Here is a 10,158-nt window from a genome sequence, read left to right as displayed (position 1 = left end):
AAGTTTGAAAGAGAAGAGAAAGAATGATCTAATGCTGGTGTGTGCCTTATCTATTAATAGTCTGTTAGGTAACTGTCATCTTTCGGCAAGCTTAATTTTTCTGACACTCATGGAAATAGTTAAACAGCAAAATATGAGATGTGCTTTTACATTATACAAGAACTGACATCTTCCATTAGTGTTCCTGGTTGTTATAGAATTTATTACTTTGTGCTGTTCTCACATCCAGGCACTGGAATGTCTCATCCTTCTGGCCTGGAAAGGGTTTTTTGTGCCTGAATGGATATTTGCTTTTCTCCTAAAACTAGAAGAAGACATTAATATCTGAACCCATGTTTTCTCCTTGTCCTGGTGGATGTGCCAGCATCGGCCAAGAGTGTGAAGTTTTCAGTTTGGAGAAACAACTTCCCCTTTTTCTTCCCAGGTCCGAAGTGCAGGTCTGGACCCATCTCCTTCTCCCTGCTCACCTCCCTCTTCCCACAGCAGGTGTTTGCTTTTTCTTTCTCTTTTCAAGGCCTATTTGGATTAACTTCTCTTCTCCGCCACTTTTACGCAAAAGCGTCCCCAAGGCCCTTCATTTCCTGAACCCTTCTAGCAATGTTCAGCGTGAATATCTGTGTAGCTAATGTAGAAATTAGGACAGTTATGAGGTCACCTATCCCAAATCGGACAGCTGGAAGCTGCGTGGGGAAAGGCCATGGCAACGCTGTCTGGTCCAGGAGCGCAGAATAGCAGGGTGCAAGGGACGGGCACCTGCACTCCACTGAGCCCTGGCTCTGCTCCGTGCCAAGCTCCGTGCCCGATGTGCCCACCAGCGCCAGCCTTCCCTGGACATCCTCAGCATCAGCCCGCAGGGTTATCCCTGGGGGAACAAGGGGAATTCGCAGGAGAAGCGCAGAGCTGCTCTGTCTGCGTGGCAGGGCTGAGGCAGCCGGGGCTGCGTGTGCATGGGAGACAGGACACAGGGAGGAGGGACAGCACGGGAGGAGGGGATGCCTGTAGGGAAGAAAGGACTGCTTGGGGGAGAGTTGCACACAGGAGAAGAATGAGAGGAGGTGAGGCGTGCGCGGGGCTGGGGATACACGCAGGGGGTGAGGATGGATGGAAGCAAGGGGGACGAAGGCAGGGAACGGTGAGGGGCAGACACGGCAGAGCCGCCCGACGGCGGCAGGACGAGGACGGGGCGTGCCCTCGGCGGAGCCTGAGTGACTCCGCGGCCGCCCACTGGCAGCGCGGGGCCCGTGATGTGCGGCCGGGCGGCCCAATGGGGCCGGGGCGGCGGGGCCGGGGCGCGCCGAGCGCGGGCAGCGGGCGGGGCCGCGGCGGCGGGACGGCTCGGGGCGGCACGGCACGGCACGGCACGGCGCGGACGGTGAGTGCTGCGGGGCTGCTCCATCGCGCCTCCAACTCGGGCAAACTTGCGGCGCTCGCCCCGCCGCTGGACGGGCGCCAGCCCGCGCGGAGCAGCATCCCGCCCGCGGCTGCGGTGGTGGGGGGGACACCGACCGGCCCCGGCGGCTCCGCGGGGCCCGGCCCTGCTCTGGCTGCCGAGCAGGCGTGTCCCGGGGCTGCCGGGGCCGAGGGGCGGGCGCCGAGCCCGGAGCGCTCGGTGCCGGCGGGACGCGGGGACGTGTCCGCCGGGCGCGCTGCTGCCGCCGCTCCCAGCTCCCCGCGGCGATGAAAAGGCAGCACTTGTCTGATTCATCCCCATGGAAAAGTTCAGCCCCGGGCTGAGCCGGGGCGGGCCGGCCCGGGGGATGCGCTGGGATGGAGCCCCGGTGCGGCAGACTCGGGCTTTGTGCGAGTTGGTGGGAGCAGAACCCGGCCGAGGGAAGGGGAGGTGCCGCTTCCCGCTGTGGGTTCCCGCAGAGCGGCACTGAAAAGGGGTTCGGTTTGTATTGCACTTTTATCTTTTGTGCAGGGTAGTATTCCCAAAGCAGAGAGCGTGAGGAAATGGGAACGACTTCACTTTATTTCACCCCGCTTCAATTAGATGAGAAGTCGTGGGACAGCTGTGTGGGTTTATTTTTATACATCTCTAATTTGTACTGGGAGAGGAAGTGTCACCCTACTCCCCCTAACAATGGCTTCTTGTTGGGAGCCTGGGAAGGGAAAAGGAAGAGCAGGGAATTTTTCAGAACTTAAAGCTTCAAACTGCTGGGGCACCCTGATGCTGTCTGGAAATAGTGTAATGGATAACATCAAGTCCCAGTGCTCACAGAGGTAATAGCTCTGCAGGCATGACTGTGCTCCAGTTGTAAGTTTCTGAGTAGAAATAGTGGTGAGAAATGTGCATGGGAACCGAGCTCCAGTTAATGCTTCCTTGGGACAGGCTGCATGTGCCTGCTCTCTAAGAGCACCCCTACCTTCAAGCAGGGCATCCCTTGGACTCGCTGATTTCTTAGGAGAGCTGCTGGTATAGATCTGAGCAAATGCCATTGAATCAGCCTTTGAGGTTGTTGTTGCTGTTACACAATTCCAGTGGAATGTGAGAGCTGGGCTTCCTGTTTTTGGTCAATCTGTAGAAGCGACTATAAAAGATAATAGATATCTCAAGTAAATTGCTTTTGCATGACAGCTTGGAGCCATTGTTCAGCCAGTAGCACTTGTGACTTCTCCAGTGAGCCTGGTAACCTGAGAAGCAAAACTCCTTAATGCTGGGAGACTCGCTCAGAGTAACTTTAAAGACAACAGCTGGAATCTGGATATAAAGAGGGAATAGTTACCGAGATCAGCATGTGCTAGTCCTGTGCATAATGATGTATAGAAATTCGATCTGTTTTGAAAAGAAATCTTGTGCAAAGAGGAGCTGCTGGTAGTTTGTGAGTGGAGAGCAGTGATTCAGGGGGATTAGTGGACACAAGGCAAGTCCCCTGGGTGCAATATTCTGCAGCTGATTCTGCCCTGGGGGTGTTTGATGGCCTTATGTGGAGTGTGTGCACACACAGAGACTTAAAATTCCAGATCTGTTTGTTTGGATCTAAATAACTCTTAAAAAAAGAAACCAATAAAATAATTTGTTAAATGAAACCTTTCCCAAACCTTGTTGTTATCATAGCCTGTTAATCTTGCCAACAGTTTAACAATTTGAGGATGTTGCTTGGTTGTAACCAAGCTCCTTTGAAGGAATTTTCTGCTTGTGAAAGATGAATTACTCATTCTTTGTCTGAGCTAAGAGATCATAATGTGATTATTAAACTCAGTTATTCAGTGCTAGATGTAAAGAATTGTGTTTCATCAGGGTCTTTGTTCTCTTATCAAAGTTAATCTGATGAAGTTTCCCCTCCTGTAAAATACGCAAACGTCTCCCCAGGTTAAGAACGCCCCAAACTCCAGAAACCTATTTACCACTTTTGGCTAGATGAGCTTTACAGTGGACAGGGCTCTGGGGACTGGTGACTTCATTAGGTATTTGGATAAACGCAGAGGAAGCCCTTCCCCTGGGGCTCCCTTGCTGACTCCTCTGCTCCGGGTTTCAATTGTTGTGAGATTAAGATGGTGAGTGAAGGAATTGCAGTCTGGTTAAATGAGTTTGTGCTGAATCCACTCATGCGGGATCTTCTAGTAACTCCAGTAACTCTTTCCTGTGTTTACTTGGCTTTCTAGTGCAGTGACTTCGGTGGCTTTGGAGAAACGGAAACGCAACATTTCTGACTCTAGGGAAGCAAAGGAGAGCACTGCTCAGTGATTGACTGGAAGGGATGCTGGGGACAGTTAAATCAGTAGCTGTGCTTTAGCAGCTGCTGGTGATCTGAGTGGGCTGTGTGCCTTGTGAACCACTTTATCTGCACTTTTTGTGTGGTAAAACTGCAAGTGCTCCCCTTGGAGCTCCAGTATGGCAGTTCCATTATTGATAACATATAGTGCATTGGGAGAAGATAAATACTTTTCTTTTACATGATTGGCAGTGTGTTTAGGGAGGGTGTGCCCATCATAGATACTGTAACCTGCTTCCTTATCTAAGTAGATGATGTGATCAGCAGCTCATTTCACACCTGAGGTTGTCTTGGTGGTGATATTTTAAGTAGTGCTAATTTATTTGGTGACGTGTCCCAACACACAGATAATGTTCTTGGTAATCTTATTTTACACAGAATTAAATAATAGGTGGTGAAACACAAAGGGGCTGTGTTTTCAGCAGAGCCAAAGACCAAGTAAGTTCTGCTTTATATCAGTATGGGATATTTCTTGTTTGTGGTTGGGGTTTGTTTGTTTTTTTAAGCTACAATGTTTTGCATCTCTGTGCTTCATAAAACTGAGAGCTGTGGATTGGAATTCTCTGAGGACATTTGTCCCTTTTTAGATACAGGCCTGATTTTCTTGAATTGCCTGTGGCAGGGAGGTGATGGAAAAGCAGCATCAAGCCTGCCTGCATTATTCCAGGACAGGATTTGTTCAGATCCATCAAAGCACAGTCCTGGCTCTCCTGATGGTGCTCACAAGGGCAGCTCTTGACCTGCCTCGTTGGGGGAGGCAGTTTAACCCTGTGCAGGGACATGGAGGTGCTTCTGATCACAGAGAGTGGAAGGAAGGAGGGAGCTGCCAGCTGCTACAGTGTTGCTGTGCAGTTTGCAGAGCCTTGGGCAGGTGGAATTTATCCTGCTGCTACTTGGGTTTTATCTGTGTACCGCCAAGTAGCGCTAAGCAGCAAAAGAAACATGGTTTAAGTTGGTGTTTTGTTCAGGCTTTGAATATTGCTCTGCTTCCACCTATATTAGAGCAGTAGTTCAGCATGAAAAAAGCAGATTCTCATCTCTTCAGGCCAGCTGTTTAAACATGTGACTGACAAGCTATCAACCTGCCTGCTGCAATAACAGATATTAATTTTTAACTTTAAGTTTCTTGTCAAATTGGGAATAGCCACGACATTTTATGTTAATATTTATCAAGCAATTGCTGGTATTTGGATGGTCAGCACTTTTTGGACTAAATACTACTGTGCATTTAGTGATCTGTGTATCTTTTTGGACATTGAGCTCATGACGTAATTAAAGTTGCTAATTATATCAAAAAAGCCAAACATGAATCCAGAAATCCCTACCAGCAGATCTGTGAAAGGTGGATATTGAATTTTAAAAGTTTACCAAATAACCTCAATGCATACACAAAGCAAAACATTCCTGAATATCTTTTATTTTGTCAAGCATGTTGCAAAACTGAGACCAGCTCTTGTAATGAGGGTGATGCAAGGTTGAATTAAACCTTGAATTAATTTGTTGGGTTACTGTAACAAATGTCACAACATCACCTATCCCTGGCCCCCAAGCCCCTTGATAGGCATCTGTTGACATTGTTGCACGCACATTCCTGTTGGCACTTTGGGAATTGCATTATTGCACAAGCAGCAGTGGTTGTGTTTGTGGTGGATGATGTCTTGGCAGAGCTCTGCCCTCCACTGCTGGCAGGGGAGGGCATGAAAGGACTGATTACCCTGTGACCATCCCAGAGGGCTGCTCAGACTCCTGTGCAGAATCAGCTGTCCCTGCTTGCACCATTTGCACCCTTTTCTACCGCAGAGGTGCCTGCTGCTCTTGCTGCTGGTGGTGAGTAGGTGGGAAGTGTGAAAGCTGAAGGCAGTTGTGTGATGGTCCAACATCTGGGCCCTGGGTGCTGTGGCTGGGAGAGATGATGCTCAAGGGGCATCCTGGAGGTCCCCAGAGCAGCAGCAGCTCAGCTGACAGGGACTAGGCTGCTGTAATCACTTTTAGATGTGTGATTGCTGCTCAGGAATGAGCCACTGTTGTGTCCCCTGCTCTTTGCACAGGGGTTTGGTTGTGCCTGTGGGTGTGCTGTCTCTCTGGGATTTATTGAATTAAAAATGGGTATCTCCAGTGTGCAGGGAGTAAGGATGAGGTGAGGGGTGTTTGGACACAGCAGCATTAGTTCAGCTCCAGTCTTAGCAGCTGCCTGCTTTGTGCTCTTCAGTGCTGAAGTTGTAGGTGATGGGTCAAGCCTGTCCTGTCCTTGCCAGTGTTTCCTGCCCTGGATATCCTTCCTGCTTCTGGGTCAAGTCTCTCTGAAGGGGAGGCTTGGATAGCACCTTTCCATGTGTTGTGAGATCCACATGGAGCCCTGCAGAATGCTCTGGGAAAAGTTCTGGTTTGTGCAAGTACTTCCCAAGTGCAGGGCTGAAGGTGTAGATTTCCTCTGCTTTACCTGGGTGGCATTGCCAGGCTGTGCCATCAGCATGGGGACAGGGGGTCCTGGCTGTCAGAAATCCTCCTTCCTCATCTCCCTGTGCTGCAGCCCCAGTCCAGCCCATCTCCACGGGCAGATGGCACCCCTGGGGTGGCTGTGCTGTGACACTGGGGACATCCTGCCCAGGGAGGGTGATGGAGGCTCACCCTTTTAACTGTTGATTGAAGAGATGATTTGTTTGTAGCCAAAAGATGGGACTTATGTGTTTGTGGCTGCAGAGCCCAGTCAGGGCAGCAGGAGCTGTGTTTGGAATTTCAGGTGTTTGGTGTGTTCCTGTGAGATCTTGCCAGCCATGTAAAGAACAACTGTACCAGCTAAACAAGCAGATGTGGTTAATTGATGGAGCTGAACACAGAAGTCCCCACCTGATAGGCCTGGAGAATGGGGTGGGAGGAGAAGATGTGCACATCTGTACTCTGCTAATGCCACACTTTGATTTGGAGATGACAGAGCTTTTCCTTGGGGTGGGCACATCTGACATCAGTGCTGACCACACTGACATCAGTGCTGGCCAGCAGCTGCCCTGTCTCCAGGACTGTTTGCTTGGCTGCTCTGCAGTTCTGTTCCCATCAGGGGTGTGGACTTCCTTGGGCAGGGTGCTGAGGCGTGGTGGCCAGCCAGTCCACTCAGCTACTGTGGCATCCACTGGTCTGCTGGGAATCTAAAATCTGCTGGCTTTTTTTGGTAATAGATTAGAAATGCCAAGGACAATAATCAAGTCCTGTCTGGCCTGCTTGAAGAATTATATCATGTGTGCTCCTCTAACAGCCAGGGTTTCCTGTCTGGGTTTATGGGTTCATGCCTGGGCTACTCAAAGCTAGTTTTGCACTGGGTTTGTGAGTGGAATCATGATGAAAAGGGGGCTTCCATGCCCTCAGGAGAGCTGCTATCAGCAGAGATGGAGCTACCCACAGTCATTCCTTCCCTTTTGTTTGTTTTGCCAGCTGATTCCTGTTAGTTTGTCTCTACCTTTCAGCAGCTGGGCCATGAGGGTTACCACAGCATCCTTGGCCAGTGGGCTGCTTGCCTTAGGTCCCCTTCCTTGTGTCCCCTGTGCTGGCTGGGCAATGTGCACATCCCTGGGGGCAAACTGACTCCTCCTGCAACATCCAGGCTGTCCCCATGTGCTGTGGTGGCCTGTGCACCAGTAACATTTGGGAGTTAGTATGGAGGAAATAAAATAATGATTGATTTGACATGTGTCTGAGGATGTGGGGAGTAAGATAACTGTCTGAAATGGTGAGCTCTGGTTAGGGCTGCTGCAGATTGCTCATGCCAATCCATATGGGCCATATGCTTCTAACCAGTCTCCTTGTCTCATTTCCTTCTCTGAAATGCTTACAGCTGTTTTTCCTGCCGCTTCAGTAGGTTTTTTGTTCCTGTAAAAAGAGTGACAGCTCACAGATGCTGCTGGGAGTCCCCTCTGAATAGCTGGGAAGAGAGAATATTACTGTGATCTTCAAGAGAAGATAAAGTGTAGTGTCCCTGCAGGAGGCCTAATTACTGATGTTTTAAGTAAGCTTTTTTGTTTTTTTTTTTTTTTAAAGTTGACAATAGACTTAACTGTCTCATTCACTGTTTCCTCATCACATACTGCCCATAGTGCTGTCCATGAGAGAGGAGGGAGTTGATGAGGTTACTTATGTGTAGAACAAGGAAGGATGAAGTGAAGTTGTCCATAATCATGTGTTGAGGTGTTCAACATCCAGTTTTGCTGCTATGCTTATAATGTTGGGGGTTAAACTTCACAATGTTGCTTAGATGTTGGCTTTTTTCCTAAAGAAGTCTGTGACCAAAGTGATGATAGCAGTGCTTGAGGTTCATCATTGTTGGTCCTCCACTTATCCCTGTGTACATCTCTTTGTCCTGCCCTTCCTGCAGGGGGAATTCTGCTAATAATTCTGCCATGAGAATTAATTGCAGACTTCTGTAGTTGGGTTAATGATCCAGCCCTGGCCAGGTGAAGAGATGCTGATGCCTGTGCAGGTGTTTCACAGTTTATGGCTGGGTGCTAAAGGGGCACCTGAAGACAGTGAGAGAGGCTGTCTGTATCTGCTTTTAGACAAATGACCTGTGCACTGCAAGGAGTGTGGGGCTGATGTGGCAAAGTACATGGCTGTGTTGAATTGGCTTGAATGCCAAGTTAGACAGGGTCTGTAGCAAATAAAACCTAGTGGGATGTTATGTCTGAAGTTTAGGCGCTGAGAGTACAAAAGATCTCTGCTTTTAGTGAGTTGGTTGCCTGGTGGCAGTAAGCCCTAAATAAGCAAAACTTGCCGGATTCCAATCCTCTGCTTTGCCTTTTTTGCAGTCCCAACTGCACAGAACAGTGAGGTGTCCCAGCAGCTGTTGTCCTGGTGTCTGAGACAGGAACCCTGTATGGGATCCTGTGGGATGTCTATGGCTGGTGATTGTTTTCCTGCCTTGTCTTCCCAAGGGTCTCAGTGCTGTGCAAGGAGCCATGGATTGGCTTTTCCTTCTGTAAAAAATATAGTGGGGCTGTACTCTCCTCAGCCCATGTTATAAATTATAAACTGCTGTGGGAAATGGAAAATAGAGTAATTCTGATTTGTGTTCTTTTAGAGCCTTGTTCTTTAGACCAAAATACACAGGATAAGTCTAGCCCTTCCCTCTATTCACTTTTCATAGCCTCTTTTGTTTTTAATTTATATATCTTTTTATTCTAAATTCCTCCCATCCCCAAAATAGAACAGACATCAGCCTGCAAGCAAAGATTGCCAGGCACTGGTCTTGTGGATTATAGTGGCTTTTTGGCCTGGTTGGAGACTGAGCTCCACCCTACGTAGGCTTGGATTAAAAATAGTCTTCCTTTTCATCAGGCTGTACACAACACATTTGTGTCTTGGTTTCTGGGGTATTGGCAGCCACAGGAAGCCCTTCAGCTATAAAATACCTCAGAAAATCTGTTTGCTGCTAATTAATGCAGAAATGCTAAGGTGACCAGTGCTGGAAAGGTAAAGAGCCAGATGTCTCACTGCCAGCCATGTAGTTATCATAGATGTTGATCAAAGTTTAGCTGTGCTTCTTGAAGGACCTGAAACAGTTGAAAACTCTTGCCCACAGCCTATGCATTAGTCTGCCCCTTCAGGAATGTCTCAGCTCAGGTGCTGCAGGGATGTCCAGTGATCAGGACACTGCCCCACAGCCTCCTGCTCAGTCCTGTCTGTCCAGACCTGAGCTGCACACGCCTCCCTCTTTGTATAGAACAGAAAAAGCATTGAGGGCAAGAGGCTGAGCAGTATCTGGTGTGGTGATCTCATTCCCCACTGCCTCGTGGCAAAGCCAGGCCTCAAACCCAAGCTTAGGCAGGTCTGGGTGCTTGGCCATGGCACAGCAGAGGGAAGGTCTGAGCGTCTCCTTGCCCTGGGCATCTGTCCCCTGCCTCATGAACCTCGAGTGTTGACTCCTTGTGTTGTTCCAGGTGTTTCCCACTGTCCTTGGCCATGCCTGGTGGGCAGTGAGTGCTTTTGCAGGGTGCTAGGCAGTGCTGCTGGCAGGCCCAGGGCTGCTCCGTGGGGAAAGGCAGGATGCAGCTGAGCTGGGATCTGGAAGCAGGCAGTGCTGCCTGGCAATTCCTGCAGCTCAGACCCAGCTTTGTGGCTGTTTAGGGCAGGGCTGGGAATAAATGAGCAGGGGAGAGATGGGAGGAGGGCAGGGAGGCTCTGCCCAGTGCCTGTTCCATGGCTGTTAATGACTGGCGTGCTCTGTGTGCCGGCTTTACGTGACCTCGGTGATCAAAGGTCTCTCTGTAATCAGAGAAAATGCTGCCTTCTCTTCAGTTTTTGTAGACTCTGCCTTGGCCTGTTCTGTTTCTGGTAATTCCACTCTAGAGTAGACTGTAAAAAAAACTTAAAAATGTGAAATATTGTATTGTCTCATAAAATCTTTGTAAACAGTCGTGAAACTGTCTGTGGAAGGACACTAGAAGGATTTTATTTC

The 10,158-nt window shown here is 49.3% G+C and overlaps 1 protein-coding gene across 1 annotated transcript in view; it reads left to right on the top strand.

The window, feature by feature from the left end:
• The first annotated feature begins 1,353 nt into the window (after positions 1-1,353).
• Positions 1,354-10,158, top strand: part of PLS3 (plastin 3) — a 49,710-nt gene continuing 40,905 nt past the window's right edge. The window contains exon 1 of the mRNA XM_054289500.1: positions 1,354-1,372. The gene's annotated coding sequence lies outside the window, so the exon portion shown is untranslated. The remainder of the gene's footprint in view (positions 1,373-10,158) is intronic.

This window comes from Melozone crissalis, unplaced genomic scaffold, assembly GCF_028551555.1.
Source record: "Melozone crissalis strain CALT ecotype California unplaced genomic scaffold, PUWL_Pcris_2 ptg000068l_1, whole genome shotgun sequence".
Classification (NCBI taxonomy): domain Eukaryota; kingdom Metazoa; phylum Chordata; class Aves; order Passeriformes; family Passerellidae; genus Melozone; species Melozone crissalis.
The sequence above is the reverse complement of the archived record's forward strand: the minus strand, read 5'-3'. Positions and strand labels throughout refer to the sequence as shown.